The sequence below is a fragment of the Lissotriton vulgaris genome, chromosome 9 (genome assembly GCF_964263255.1).
Source record: "Lissotriton vulgaris chromosome 9, aLisVul1.2, whole genome shotgun sequence".
Taxonomy (NCBI): domain Eukaryota; kingdom Metazoa; phylum Chordata; class Amphibia; order Caudata; family Salamandridae; genus Lissotriton; species Lissotriton vulgaris.
Window position 1 is genome coordinate 309,247,817 of NC_141697.1, and position 15,042 is coordinate 309,262,858.

The window sequence follows — 15,042 nt, forward strand, 5'->3', positions numbered from 1 at the left end:
CAGCAGAGTTAAACAGGTGTGCCAGTCCACCACATGAGATTGGAACACCCGGAGCAGGGATGTTGTTGACACCAAACAGCCAGACTGATTCAATGACATAAATAAACACATCAACACCATCTGTGATACTCAAAGTGTATGTGAGCAAGAAGGTAAAAAAAGAGATGTAAAACACCACTATGTGGTACTCACCCCGAGGCAGACAGATGTCACATTCCACTGTCTGCCTCCACCAGCCAGCCCAGGCACCTTGCAACTCTCCAGCATGGGGCCAAAGCCAAACCTAGAAACCAGGTGGCAGGACGTTAACCATGGCATGTGAGGGATCTGTGACACAAAGGGCACAAGACCCGCCTCAGCTTCAGCTGCAGCCATGCAGGTAAGAGTGGTGGGGCAGTGGGGGCAGGTGGGGCAGGATTTTGATGGACAATGATGAGGGAAACTTAAATAAATAATTAATTTTCCCTTATCATCGTCCATCGGAACCTCCTCCCACCGGGCCCCAACAAGCCTCACCGATCTTACCTGCATGGGCCACGGCTGCTCGGCTCCCCAGTGCCTGGTCGGCCCCACGGCCTGCCAAGCACTCCAGGGGCACCACCAAGTCAGCCCTGAGCCACCATCCATGTTCCAGCGCATCCTCCTGCCCGGCCCCACAAACCAGAACATCTGTTGAACTGGCCCACCATCCGCAAAGGGCCGGATGGCCAACTATGTGTCTCCCGGCAAGCCCGGCTGGCGGGGAAGCACCCGAAGAAATCCCTCAGAAACTGCCCGGTTTGTCAAGTGAGTAATCCAGGAGACCTATTCTACCACCCAGCAGGAGCAGCATCCAGCACAATCCTCGTCTTGTTCTGTCGGCAACCAGAAAAAGGAACAGGGGGAATGCTGGGTAAGTACTGGTTAAGTACTACCAGTGGGAGGGGTGGAGTAGGGTTCCCAGCATTCCTCTGTTCTTTGGTCTGTCTGGGAGGTGGTTTTCTCCACTTGTAATGAATGTGATGAGGACTGGAGGGACCTGGGGGTAATGAAGGAAACCCAAAAGAACCACATCACTCACACATGCCCCCTTCCTGTCTCCTGCTTCATTCCAACTTAACTGACTTGTGCCTGGCACTTTTTGGTGCTTTTGTGTGACGCCAGGAAGCCTGGTCCCAGTGGTATTCAAGGCACGCGGAATGGGCTGGCTCGATGCCATTGTTGTGCATAACAGTTTATGGCTGCAAGAGTTAAGAATTTCAAATTACGTGTCTCCGGCTTGAGTTCTCCCTGACCAGCACTACTCCATCATCTAGGCAACGAGGAAAGGGATAGTAGTCCATGGATAGGCATGCTGTAGAATGCGGAAGAATAATTGTTCATTCCTCGTCCACTCATAGGCTGAGTCGAACCATCTCTCCGTCGGGGAAACATGAAAACAAGCCTGTTTTTTGTTTTAGCATTGTATTGTTGTTAGCGGTCATTTCCCTCCACATCAGGTGGTATTAATCATCAACCCGTGGCAAACACAGCTTAATAATATCAGGAAATAATTGTGGTTAAAGATATTTAGCTTCTTTAACAATGGCAATGTATTATGACTAGCAAGTGTTAAGTACAAATGATTGTTAGGGAAAACCAAGGAAGTTTCCAGTGAGAAGGTTAGTGCAGACCAAATTTTACACAACTGGAAAATAACAGATCTGACGTGATTCATTATTTTATTAATTAATTTGATCGGGGTTTCAAGTGCCAAGCACCAAATAGTTTTTCTCTCCTCGTGTTTTTAAGAGGGTGACTTTTCCACAAATGCAACTATAAAAACATAAAAACTTTCCATTCTACATTTTAAGCTTTCTCTGCTATTTGCTGACAGCAGGCAGGCATTCATCATGTCCAGTTTGACCTGCTCATTTGTAGAAAAAGACTCTCCAGACAATAATCCACGAACGGCAGTTCGGGAAACAGTGGGGGAGGAAGATAGGCACGACGGATTACAATGGGGACAAAAGTCTGCGTTACCTATCCTTCACTGCTTGCAGAGGGAGAGCCTGTTGTTTCCCCGTTTGCAGACGGTGAATCTCCAGAGGTACCAATCAAAAGAGTAATACTAGTATTATCCAAACCAAACAATTAATTCACGATTTGTCGCATTTACGCGACCTTACCCGGACCGGACCGTGTGGGCAGTTCTTCGCCTTCCTCCTTCCAGCGCCCGATCGTTCTCTTACTCCATGATTTTACCGCGGCAATCCTGTGGGATTCCAGTCAGGACAGTAGGTCACTCGAGAGAGGTCCGTTCAGAATTGGTGAAGTTCATTCAATCGGCAGCCGGACGAGGGCCCTCTCAAGGCAGGTATACTCCGATCATTTAGATGTTCACCTCATCGTCTGGATCTCTCTCATTGGACCTTATGTCACTGATGGACCCCGCGTTGGGACGCCAATTGTAGAAAAAGAGAGCGACATGTGCTTTTCCATACTAGTATCAATGCCCGGATGGCTGGCGCAAGTCGCCTATTAGTTCCCATTCTGAATAGTTACCAAAATAAAGAGACGGGCGCTGGGAGCAGGAATCACAAGAACAGAGTTTATTTCTCATGAGGAGAGCCTGTCATTTCAGACACGAAACAAGGTGTCATCGGGAGTTGCTCTAACAAGTGAGCTGAGACTCCGTCTTTTATACCTTACAAAACACTTGGCATTACAATCACAGCGTTGTGAAACAAAGAAAAGACATCCCCATAATCCTCGTGTCAATCCTACCCCACATGTGTTCACAATAGGGACCCTTGACTTGCTGATAAGAGGGGAGGGCAATCACGCAGCTGAATGTTCCGTCAACTGTTTAGAATGTGTGCGCCTGATCATAGCCCAGGGGGTGGGGTGGCCAGGATCAATAGTGGGTCCTTTGAAGAGGAGTGACTTCATACAAAAAGGGCAGTAAATGGTATCTCCTGGCTTAGGCGATGGCCCCGGACATGTGTGGTCAGTCGGACTCGGGGGAAGGGGTCATCAAAGGAGTGGTATTCATGCCGCGTGGACAATCGAGTGCGGAGGGAGGGCTTGTCAACAGAGGGGCATTCATGGAAGGAAAGGAGGTGTTGGTCAGGCGCGGCCGTGACTACCAAGGACAGGATCTTGCAGAAGGAGGTTTATGACTTGCCCGTGTGAGGGAGAAGGATAAGGGGGAGCCAGGGTGTGCACAGGGACAGAGTCGCACACAGAGAGAGAAAGATCTTATGACTCATGCATGAGAGAGCGGTGGTAGTCAGGTGCAGCTGGGGAGGGTTATGTCAGCTGGGGCGAAGGTGACCTTTTCAAGACTGGGGGGTTTGCGTGGGTCAAGCAGAAGGGCTGCCTTTCGGGGCAGGGTCGCACAGAGGGAGAGGGTTTCATTAATCCATGCATGTGAGAGAGGGAGGGGGGTTCAGATACGCGCAGAAGGGAAGCCGGTGATTGTAATGAGCAGGAAAAAGGGCCAGGGTGCTTAGAATGGCTGTCATGTAAGCATGGGTACAGGCCTTTGCTGGCAGAGTAATGCAGTCAATGCTTTACGGTATTCATGGTGCATGCAGGGAGAGGAGTGGGAAAAGGGAAATGAACGTTGCTTATGTACATCAACATTTCTAATTTTCTACAGTCGCCCCTTTTTACATAGCAAAGTTCATTTTCGTAATCGATGAAGGTATATATAAACAGGTGCCGTCAAGGAATTAGCATTTGTCAATACTAACATATGGCATATAATCATGGACAGTTGATGTGTTTGGCAGAATGCAGCACATAGGAGATTGCATTTGTCGAGTTCCTGTTATTTCAAAGCATTACATAGCATAAATGTTTCTGACTTAAAAATGTGGCCAATGAGCATTTTGACCAAGTAGTTGAGGGCGGAATTCAGTTCAATACACAAGATCTCTTCGTCACAGTGTCTTTTTGGTTGTGAGCCATCACTGGTAGGCTCTAGTCCGTGTCCTTTTGTTGGCGCTGTTGAGCACCGGCGGTGGAGCTATGGGTCCAGCTCGTATTTATCCTTACAAGTCGCAGGGTGCGGTCAGTCCTCTGCTGTTAGACCACAGTCCTGTTTCCTAAACAATCCGTTTGGCGGCGCCTTATGCTCGGCACCTATATTTCTGTGGCAACACCCTATTCCCATTTGAATGCAGTTCTTCCTTTTGGCAACAAGTCACGGGGAAAAGAGGGTGTGTGTCGTTCAAATAGTCGATAGGAGAGAGAGTGGAGTTGGGTCGGAGTTCCTGGGATACACAAAAGGGACCAGGGGAGCAAAGGATAACAAGCAAGCAGGCCCATCAATCGGGCCCAAAGAAGGGGGACGGAGACTCCAGGCACACGTGGGTTTAGCAGACGGAGGGCTTCAGGGCAGCCCGTCATTTTTCATTTTCCACGTTTGAAATTGCTGTCTCGTCCCGTATCTTGTCGCTCTGCAGCTCCACCTTTGGTCGAGGTCGCATGTATCTCAAGATCTGCAGCCAGGCACGTCCGACCCTTCTCCTCCGGTGATCGCAAATCTTTGAATAGGTACAAAACAAGTTTTAGAGAACTGACAGAAGAAGTCATTTATGCAGGTGAATTCCTCCCTCATTCCTGCGCACTTGGGAGATACGCTCATCGACCACAGTCAGAGGTCTATTACCAAGCAATGCATATGTCAACATTTCTACTGTGTTCATGCCAAGGGTATTCATCGTCTATTCATGACATAAATTTATAGAAATAATATTCCCATCAACTGAACATTTCATCAATTTCAACATTTCGGAAATTCCAGTGTAGGCTTGCCTTTGAAACCCAAGCCTTTATCAGTCTAACATTTCCCTTCAAGGCTGGCTAACCTTTCCAAACAAGGCGGGGCGCTATCATCGAGAGTCACGTAAAACAAGTTTTTCTCGAGGGACGACAGTTACTCATGATCATCATGTTTATACCCGGGACAGCAGCTGGGATCTATCAAATGGGGCGGGGATGCTTCGGGCGCTCGTGCTTGGGTGCAAAAAGAAGGGGGGGGGTAATCTGGGCGTTGGGGGTCAAGCTGAACATTGGCGTTCGTCTCTGATGAACAGAAAAATAAGGTGCCATTGACATACAGTTCCCCTATAAAGGCCAGATTGGGGGACCTTAGTCGTCTTACCTGTCCTTTCTTTCTCAGCCAATTCGAGTTCATTCATTTTGCAGAAAGGAGAGGTAGTAATATGGCGATATACAATCATTTTAGTTTTCGGTCAATTTCGCTGAACGCCTTCGCGTTCAATAATTACCCAATCAGACTGGTGCCTGCGAGGCACGATTTTACCATAAAAAGGAAGATGAAATAAGGAGACTCTCATAGGGTGAGAGTCGTCCGCAATCTAGACGAGCCATTTGGTACACGCATGACATGTAGAGAAAGAGAGAGAGACAGAGATAGAGAGAGATAGAGAGAGAGAGAGAGAGGCGTGTACAAAAATAGGTCATTTAGTGCGTTCATAACACAGAACAGTAGGAGGTCAGGTAACGGAGAGACGTAATCAAAGAAAGAACACGAACCCCTACAGTACACACAAACTCAGACGAAGGAAGACAGTACATGTATAAGACATTCACAACAAAACATAGAACAATAGTTGGCCAACAAGATCTATATATTTTTATTTTTTATATCCTATTTATCTTTTTACTATCCTATTTACCTACGTGCTTAGCTCTTTCTACCTTTCCCTCCCTTTTCCCTCTCGTCCGTCATCTTTTCGAGCGTTCTCAATTGCCAATACTTACACCTTGGTTAGTCGATCAGAAATGAACCTGGTCGCGCTATTTACCCATGGTTGGATTTTAAACCATTCTCCAGTTCCTTCCTTTGGTCGGAAGTTCTTCCGGCTGAGGCAACGGCAAGTATTGATCGGGAGAACAGTCGGACAGCTTTGCTAGATCTATAAGAGTGTGAGAAGGGGGGCGGTACATTTTGAACATCAGCAACATTTCTAACTTCCCAGATGGGTGCAGTCTTGGTAACCCTTACCCGTGCATTTTTCTTTTGTCCTTTCCCTACCTAGTCAAACGTCTAGTTACATTCTCTAACGTGTTATTTCGAGCCAATTTTTCGTCATACAGTACCCGTCAAGTCTCTATGTCAGTCCATCCTCCCAGTCGCTATGTTCTAAGGAGGTACAGTCATGTCAAGTCTACGTCTTTTTAAAAACGTATTGTCATAAGGACCATGCTCATATTCCCTTCTTCCCTTTCTCGTCGGTGGTTCGGTCATCGTCCTCCCATACTTCAGTCGAGGTTCCGACGTGACCTGCAGAAGGGAGGAGAAAGAAGGGGGTGGGGGGGGCAGCATTCAAACCACATCAGCATGCAGTAATCCGGAAATGTTTTTACCTACCACATACTCGACCTATCTCCACGTAGTGCATTTCTTTGCCATCTCAGCGTTTAAGCCTAGAGGGACCAGAAATGTCAGATAGATAATCACTGACGATCTGCGTATCTACATGAGTTACTTGGTCGTAACCCCTTTTGGTTGGGTGCAAGGGTGGCGGTCAGGTGGCATTTCTGTGGTGTCGCTTTTAGGCTTCTAAAACACTTTTCCGGCTGCCTGTGACACATAATGTAGCTGCTAAATATTGGGTCCTTTTTAGCCTTCAGCCTTCATCATACTTTCTCGTTGCTCACAGTAGTAATACACTCAAAACTCATTAATGCAACCGCTACAACTATGCTTTCGTTTTCAAAAATACCTTTAATAAAAAGTGCTGGTGTATAAATACAGGCCTATAACCCAGTGGACCGGCCACGGAGCAGATTGGAACTGTACATAAGAAGAACGAAGTTGGTGGCAATTCATTGCATAAAGTGCGGCAGTGCAATAAAATCGTATAAAACTTTACTACAGAGCAAGCATGATGCATGTCAAGGATTCAGTCATATTTAATTAATTCATTATCCATGTGCTGGTTCACTGTCTAAATTACACCAATTCATTGTTCCCATTCATAATAAGTACCCACCCTAAATCAGTTAATTGTCAAAACACATGATCAATATCTGTATTGCTTTCTTCTCTAAGCACATAATCACTATCCATCTTATCGACTTTCATTGTCCAAAAATGCATACATATCTCAGAGCATCACTATTCGAGCAATCCAGGTGAACAGGGAGTTCGAAAGTTTTCGTTTCGTGTATCAGCGCCATTTTGGGCGAGGTCAGGCAGGTTCCGGTATAGTCAGAATGTCTCCAATGACTCATGGTCGGACCAGAACCTTCCGTTGGCAGTTCAAAAAGTTTTTCGCAATGTGGTAACAGTCTAACAAATGGACCATCAGTCAAAGAGTGGGGAGGGCAACAACAATTTTCCTACCGGGTCATTCTGGTGTTCCACCGGAACTGAACAAGTCTGTACCTTGGCTGTGTTTTAGCCATTTCCAAACTGAGGCTGGCGCCGGCAGGAGTGTGTCGATGTCGCGGGTCCCAGTGAGGGGGACGGGGGCACCCATGCAGAGGGGTCGGGGGGCCCCCCGGCTCTCATAGAATCTTCAAGGTTGAGGAGAGATGGCATGGGCGTGTGCCCGCCCCGGGCAAAGGACCGTTTTTCGATGTGGACCCTCTTTAAGTAAGAGTGTTGGGGTGTCGCTGGAAGCCTCCACCTGGAGGGAGGTGGGGGAGGCTCGTTCGCGCCACCTCCCCCTTCCAGCGACCCCTCGCCGATCCTCGGTTCCGCCGTTTCGATATTGGCCGTGCCGGCTATTGAAGATGGGGGGGGGGGGTCGGTGGCTGAGGCAAGACAGCCCCCCCCCTTTTTGACATGTGGCGGGACTACCTCCAACTCTCCAGGAATTTGAAATGTGGCGGGACTACCTGTAACTATCCAGGCGTCGGCATGTGGCGGGACTACCTGTAACTATCCAGGCGTCGGCATGTGGCGGGACTACCTGCGCTTGTCCAGGCGTCGACATGTGGCGGGACTACATGTAAGCGCCGCCGCTCTTGTTTTGGCTTCGGCCTTCTTCGCGGGCCGGACCAGGTGAGAGACAGAGGGGGGGGGGGGTGGTCGGTGGCTGAGGCAAGACAGCCCCCCCCCCCGTGGCCTGCAGGGCAGCAGAAGAGGAGAGAAGGAGAGGCCATCACTGTTTTCTGGGCCGTCCGCCCCACAGCCTCCCCTTCCGACTGCGGCCAGGCGAGCCCCGCATGCCTCGAGGCCTCGCCTACCGGATGGGCGTAACCGCGGACCTGTGGCACTTCGGGAGTTTCCGGAATGGGGGTAGGTACCTGTTGATTTGTATCTATTTCATGTGACCGTTATTTGGGCGTGGTGGGCAATGAGGCAGACATGTTTAGGGCAGGAATAGGCAACGGAACCTAGTTACCTCGTGGCTTGCCTTGGTGTCAAGCTTGTCTTCCCTCGCCATTTTTATGTTTCTTATTATGGGTTATTTCTAACGTTTCTTATTTTATTTTTAGCGAAGTTGATAACTCCTCAGTGGCCTACTGATTTCGCTCAACTCCTTTTCTTGTATTTTTATGCCATAGCCTATTATAAGCTATAGCGACTAGTCCACACTTAATGAACAGGTCCTTATTAGGTGTGCCCTCCAGTGGAGCTGGATGGTTCAACTCTAATAAGTGGTCCGGGCTAAACAGGCTACCAACCAGTGGGGAGAAGATAGGCATGACGGATTACAACGGGGACAAAAGTCTGCACTACCTATCTTATCACGGCGGGCAAAGACTAGACAGAATATTTCTATTCTCCGTTGTTTGCAGGCGGTGAATACCTCAAAAGAACCAATACCGAACACTTAATGTACGGTCAATCAAACAATCAGTGGGGAGAATAAGTGGGTACAAAAAGTTTGCGTTACCCACTCTTTCTCTACCTGCAAAGAGAGACCTTGTTCTTCCCTGTTTGCAGACAAAGACTCTCCAGACAATAATCCACGAACGGCAGTTCGGGAAACAGTGGGGGAGGAAGATAGGCACGACGGATTACAATGGGGACAAAAGTCTGCGTTACCTATCCTTCACTGCTTGCAAAGGGAGAGCCTGTTGTTTCCCCGTTTGCAGACGGTGAATCTCCAGAGGTACCAATCAAAAGAGTAATACTAGTATTATCCAAACCAAACAATTAATTCACGATTTGTCGCATTTACGCGACCTTACCCGGACCGGACCGTGTGGGCAGTTCTTCGCCTTCCTCCTTCCAGCGCCCGATCGTTCTCTTACTCCATGATTTTACCGCGGCAATCCTGTGGGATTCCAGTCAGGACAGTAGGTCACTCGAGAGAGGTCCGTTCAGAATTGGTGAAGTTCATTCAATCGGCAGCCGGACGAGGGCCCTCTCAAGGCAGGTATACTCCGATCATTTAGATGTTCACCTCATCGTCTGGATCTCTCTCATTGGACCTTATGTCACTGATGGACCCCGCGTTGGGACGCCAATTGTAGAAAAAGAGAGCGACATGTGCTTTTCCATACTAGTATCAATGCCCGGATGGCTGGCGCAAGTCGCCTATTAGTTCCCATTCTGAATAGTTACCAAAATAAAGAGACGGGCGCTGGGAGCAGGAATCACAAGAACAGAGTTTATTTCTCATGAGGAGAGCCTGTCATTTCAGACACGAAACAAGGTGTCATCGGGAGTTGCTCTAACAAGTGAGCTGAGACTCCGTCTTTTATACCTTACAAAACACTTGGCATTACAATCACAGCGTTGTGAAACAAAGAAAAGACATCCCCATAATCCTCGTGTCAATCCTACCCCACATGTGTTCACAATAGGGACCCTTGACTTGCTGATAAGAGGGGAGGGCAATCACGCAGCTGAATGTTCCGTCAACTGTTTAGAATGTGTGCGCCTGATCATAGCCCAGGGGGTGGGGTGGCCAGGATCAATAGTGGGTCCTTTGAAGAGGAGTGACTTCATACAAAAAGGGCAGTAAATGGTATCTCCTGGCTTAGGCGATGGCCTCGGACATGTGTGGTCAGTCGGACTCGGGGGAAGGGGTCATCAAAGGAGTGGTATTCATGCCGCGTGGACAATCGAGTGCGGAGGGAGGGCTTGTCAACAGAGGGGCATTCATGGAAGGAAAGGAGGTGTTGGTCAGGCGCGGCCGTGACTACCAAGGACAGGATCTTGCAGAAGGAGGTTTATGACTTGCCCGTGTGAGGGAGAAGGGGAAGGGGGAGCCAGGGTGTGCACAGGGACAGAGTCGCACACAGAGAGAGAAAGATCTTATGACTCATGCATGAGAGAGCGGTGGTAGTCAGGTGCAGCTGGGGAGGGTTATGTCAGCTGGGGCGAAGGTGACCTTTTCAAGACTGGGGGGTTTGCGTGGGTCAAGCAGAAGGGCTGCCTTTCGGGGCAGGGTCGCACAGAGGGAGAGGGTTTCATTAATCCATGCATGTGAGAGAGGGAGGGGGGTTCAGATACGCGCAGAAGGGAAGCCTGTGATTGTAATGAGCAGGAAAAAGGGCCAGGGTGCTTAGAATGGCTGTCATGTAAGCATGGGTACAGGCCTTTGCTGGCAGAGTAATGCAGTCAATGCTTTACGGTATTCATGGTGCATGCAGGGAGAGGAGTGGGAAAAGGGAAATGAACGTTGCTTATGTACATCAACATTTCTAATTTTCTACACATTATGTATTCATAATATCATCTTTTCCTAATCATGGTATGCCAAACACGTAACCAGTGCCTGCTTATCAATGGTTATTTGATAAAACTGTGTTCGTGGAGAGACCAGAAAACTGGATTGGCTTGAAAAGTTATAGAATCATATTTGCCTACTCTCTGTTACATCAAATTATTTTATAAAAAATAATCCTTATCATTACTGTTAGCATCTCCAGTGCAATAAAACTTTGTGAATTCAGCCATATGAGATGGATTTCAACCTCACAGTTAGCCTAAGATTCCTATGCTCCTCAACATCGCTTTTCATTCTGGACTGAAAAGGTCCCAGCTACAACTGGTTACAGTTTGTGAAATGGCTGCCAGCTAAATGGACAAGTAAATGATACCTTCATTTTCAAGGTATTGTGCAGCCTGACCTCAATTCATAACCCTGAGCAGATGGGAGTAAAGATTTATGGATGTTAATGTGCTCGGCTTTAGACACGGAATCTGTCCCGGGACTTTTTCCGACATCAGAATAAGCATCAAGACACCGAAAACACCTGTGCCACTTAAATCACTGAACACACTACATTTTACATACTTTTTTTTACCACACAATATTCGGAGCAGAGTAAATGTCTCAATGCTATCAGTGTTGTCGGTATTATTAACGCGTCCACAACAATATCAAAAACTGTTGAAATGAGGTTGCTGAAGAAAGCCGTCAGCGGCGAGCTGTGGCTGTCAAGACTTTTCAATCAGGAACCAAGTTCCCAGAGGGATGCGGCCACTTCAGAAAGACCTTAAATCATTTTAATGCGCTGTGCTCAAACGATTGACTGAAAGCAAAGGAATTTCCTTTGCCACTCCATGCTAACCTCTATGGTTTCCCTCAAATATAGGCCCCCAAACCAATTCCATTCTCTTTGTGAGATGTTTCCCTTCGGCACGAGCTATAAATATTGTTCTAAGATGGTGCTGTTACATTACAGGCCTACACAATTGTCTGGGCCCTGGGGTTAAAAACTGATCATTTTGTGATCACGGACTAGCAGATTCAACTAGGAGAATGTCAGCTTGTATCGCTCATGTTTACTGTCATATATGAAGAGGACAAGGGTGCATGATTTACACTTTTAAAGAGACAGATACGTCTTCATCGCACACCTCAGATCTGTCCTGCCCTTCTCTTCTCTTAACAAAGAGTTCCTGCATTCTGCTACAAAGTAGTCCCAGGAGACATTTAGATTACTCCGGCGTAAATCGGAATTTTACACACATTGCACTACATTCCCAAAATTACACAATCACGCCATGTCCATTGGCTATGCCACGGTTGGTGACAACATTGTAGCATGGGAGTGCAGGAACAACGCAACGAATTGAATTTGAAAAGCAGCAATCGCTCTCTAATATTGCATATACCAGTTTTTATGAATTATTTGAGAAAAGCATGTATTACTAGTAATAATGCAATGCTACATGTGGATGTATAAATTGTGGCATATTGGGCAGTATAGTCATACAATTACTAGCGGCTCTACCAGATGAATTTGGGAATTGTCATGCCATACAATGATTTAGTGATTTTTTGTATTCACCTTCCAAAATGACTGATATATCCGTTAGAATTAGAATTGGCACAAATGAGTCCCTTTTTAATGTTTAATCAAATGTGTTGCTAACCAATGGGGTGTTGACATACAAGGAGTCGTTCACAATTGTAAACTGACTTCGACGAAGGCCAGGGTGCCTAAACGCATCTATCAGCTTTTTCTTGCCCAATGGGTTGCTTGTGAAATAAAATATTGAAAAAATCATTAGCCTGAAGTGCTCAACGTCTTCTTTGGGAACTAACATTTATAATATAACACTTTTATTGCAAAAATATATATTTTACATTCTATTAAATTTTGGGGCTTATTTTATTAATTTACTACTATAAAACAGATATATAAATATACATGCACATATTTTTCTATATAAATATACAAATGCATATATTCATGTTTCAAATATATATATACACATATATATGTATATACTTGTCAACTCGCTGCCCGAGCAGTACCCTGTCTACGATGTTGATGCTGTCTGTGGCAGCAGCAGCCACCTCGTTCTGTAAAATTTCCCCTGCTCCACAATTATTTTCAGAAATCAAAGGACAGCACACCAGGAAACGGCACAAAAACCTTATTCTATGTCAGGACAGGAGGCTCTGATTATGCTTTTCTCATTTCTTTAATGAAATGCTCAGCAGCCAATAAATGAACAAAAAACTACATCTCCCATGAACACCAGGGAGTAACCATAGAGTTCAGTGTATAAAAGGTCCACACACTAGTCTGTCTTCCTCTTTCTTTGCTGCTCCGCAGCCAGTTAAGTGCATTATATTTACTCTCTTACTGTTTATTGACTTTGCGCATTGTTGCTTCCTATTTGCTTTGTGCTTGCCTTTGCGCTTTGTGGTCGCGCGTTTGGGGCTTTGTCTCCGTTCACTCTTCGCGCGTGTTGTTTCCGCTGCCGGCGTGCAGTTTCCTTCGTTGTCCGGAGCGTGTGCCTCACCTCCGTTTTCCTCGCACGAGCGCTTCCTAGCTGCTCGCGCGCTGTTAGTGGAGCGGGAGCAGGGGTTCCGTTTTGCTTTGGAGCGCGAGCGCTCTTGCGACGGTCTTCGGGGGCAGGCGACAGTCGCGCATGCGCGCTGTCCCATTTCCGGTTGTTGGTGTTTCCTCAGCTGGTTGAGTGACGGCGTATCGACGTTTTGCCCACGGCCTGTCACCGGAGTTAACCCCGTCAGACACCGAGGTCTTTGAGGGCTTTGGTTGTTTATTCGTGGCATAGGCTCTGCCTAGAGTGTTCTATTTGGTGCAGGCTTTGGCTCCCTCCACGTTCTAATACCTTTTAGAGTCAGGTTTATTCCTGCTTCTTCCAAGCCTGCTTTGGGGTCTCAACACTCCCCCTTGACTTGTGTTTTTTGTCAACACTCCATATTGTTCAAGTCGTCTTGTGGGCACTTACCTCTACTTTGCTGTAGAATGGCTGATTATTATGATGACGCAGAAGACGACTATTATTATTATGCTGATGAGGAGGAAGGCTCCTTGGAACAGGATTTGGTTGAACAGTTGGACAAGGGTGTTCAACAGTCCGTTAACAAAGCACTTGTACGTGCTATTAATCCTTTGAAGCGTCATCTCAATCTCTATGCACAGCAGCAGGGCTGGTTGCCTGCTACCAAGAAAACGGCGAAGTCGCCTGTTAACCCTCACAAAACTGACTTTCAGCGTCTGGGGAAAAGTTTAGCATCTGCGCCATCCTCAACTGCTTGTCTTCACGAGGCTGATTCGGACAATGTGTTATCTTCCGCATCTTCAGACCATGTTTCTCCTCCACCTAAAAAACGGGTCTGTAAGGAGCATTTTGTAGACGCTCCTGAGCGTCCTCCGGTGCTCAATTTCGAGCCTGCAGACATCATTCATCCGAACTCTTCCTCATGGGTGCCTTCTCCGGCTGTAGCTGCCTACATTGAGGCACATATCCGTCAGCCTTTTGAGGCTTCGGTTCGTGCCCGGTTGCGCTCAGAGTGCCCGAGGCCTGATTTGTCTGCCCATTTGGCTGAGACCCCAGACGTTGACCCCATGATGGTCACGTATTTGAAAAAATATGCCAAGGACCCGAAGAAGGGCCTGGATAGATCTTGGCGGTCCTGTCAGGATAAGATGTTGGACCTGCTTGGGCCCCTCACTAAGATTTTGGACCTAGGTTACAGAGCACAGGAAGCTTCTGCCCTTGTGAACCCAAAGGAGATGATCGAATGGGCGCAACGGGCGATTTGCCAATTGGGTAATGCGAATTGTGCAATGTCTGCGGAACGTCGCAGGTCCATCTTGTTAAAGCTTGACCCTAGACTCTCTGAATTAGCCACTTCTGAGTCGGGCCCTGAGGCGGACGGCCTCCTGTTTGGTCAGCCATTCCTTAAGGAACTCACGCGCTTTGTATCCACCTTCAGTGGCATCGACAAGGCGCAGGCCTCCTTGCGGCGAGCCATGCGTCCGGTTTTTGGAAAGGCCGGACGAGGTAGGGGACGCTCGTTCGGCCGTGGATCTGCCAATCAGTCCCAGAGAGGCAATTCCTCTCAGCACAGAGGCTCCTACGACGCAGGTTATTCATCGAGAGCCAACTTTTATCCTTCCAGAAAAGGAAAAGGCCAGTACGGCAAAGGACGTCCCGGTGGTCATCAGGGACAATACCAGGATTCCCACTCTACAGGTGAGCCTGATTCATGCATGCGATGTGATGTTGGGGGGTCGCATTCAGTTTTTCCTGCAGAATTGGCGCATGCTCTCCGGCGATGCTTGGGTGCTACAAACTGTTCAGGGGTTCAGAATAGAATTCTATCACCCGATGCATCAGACTTGTCCCCCTCCTTGTCTGCGTTTTTCTCT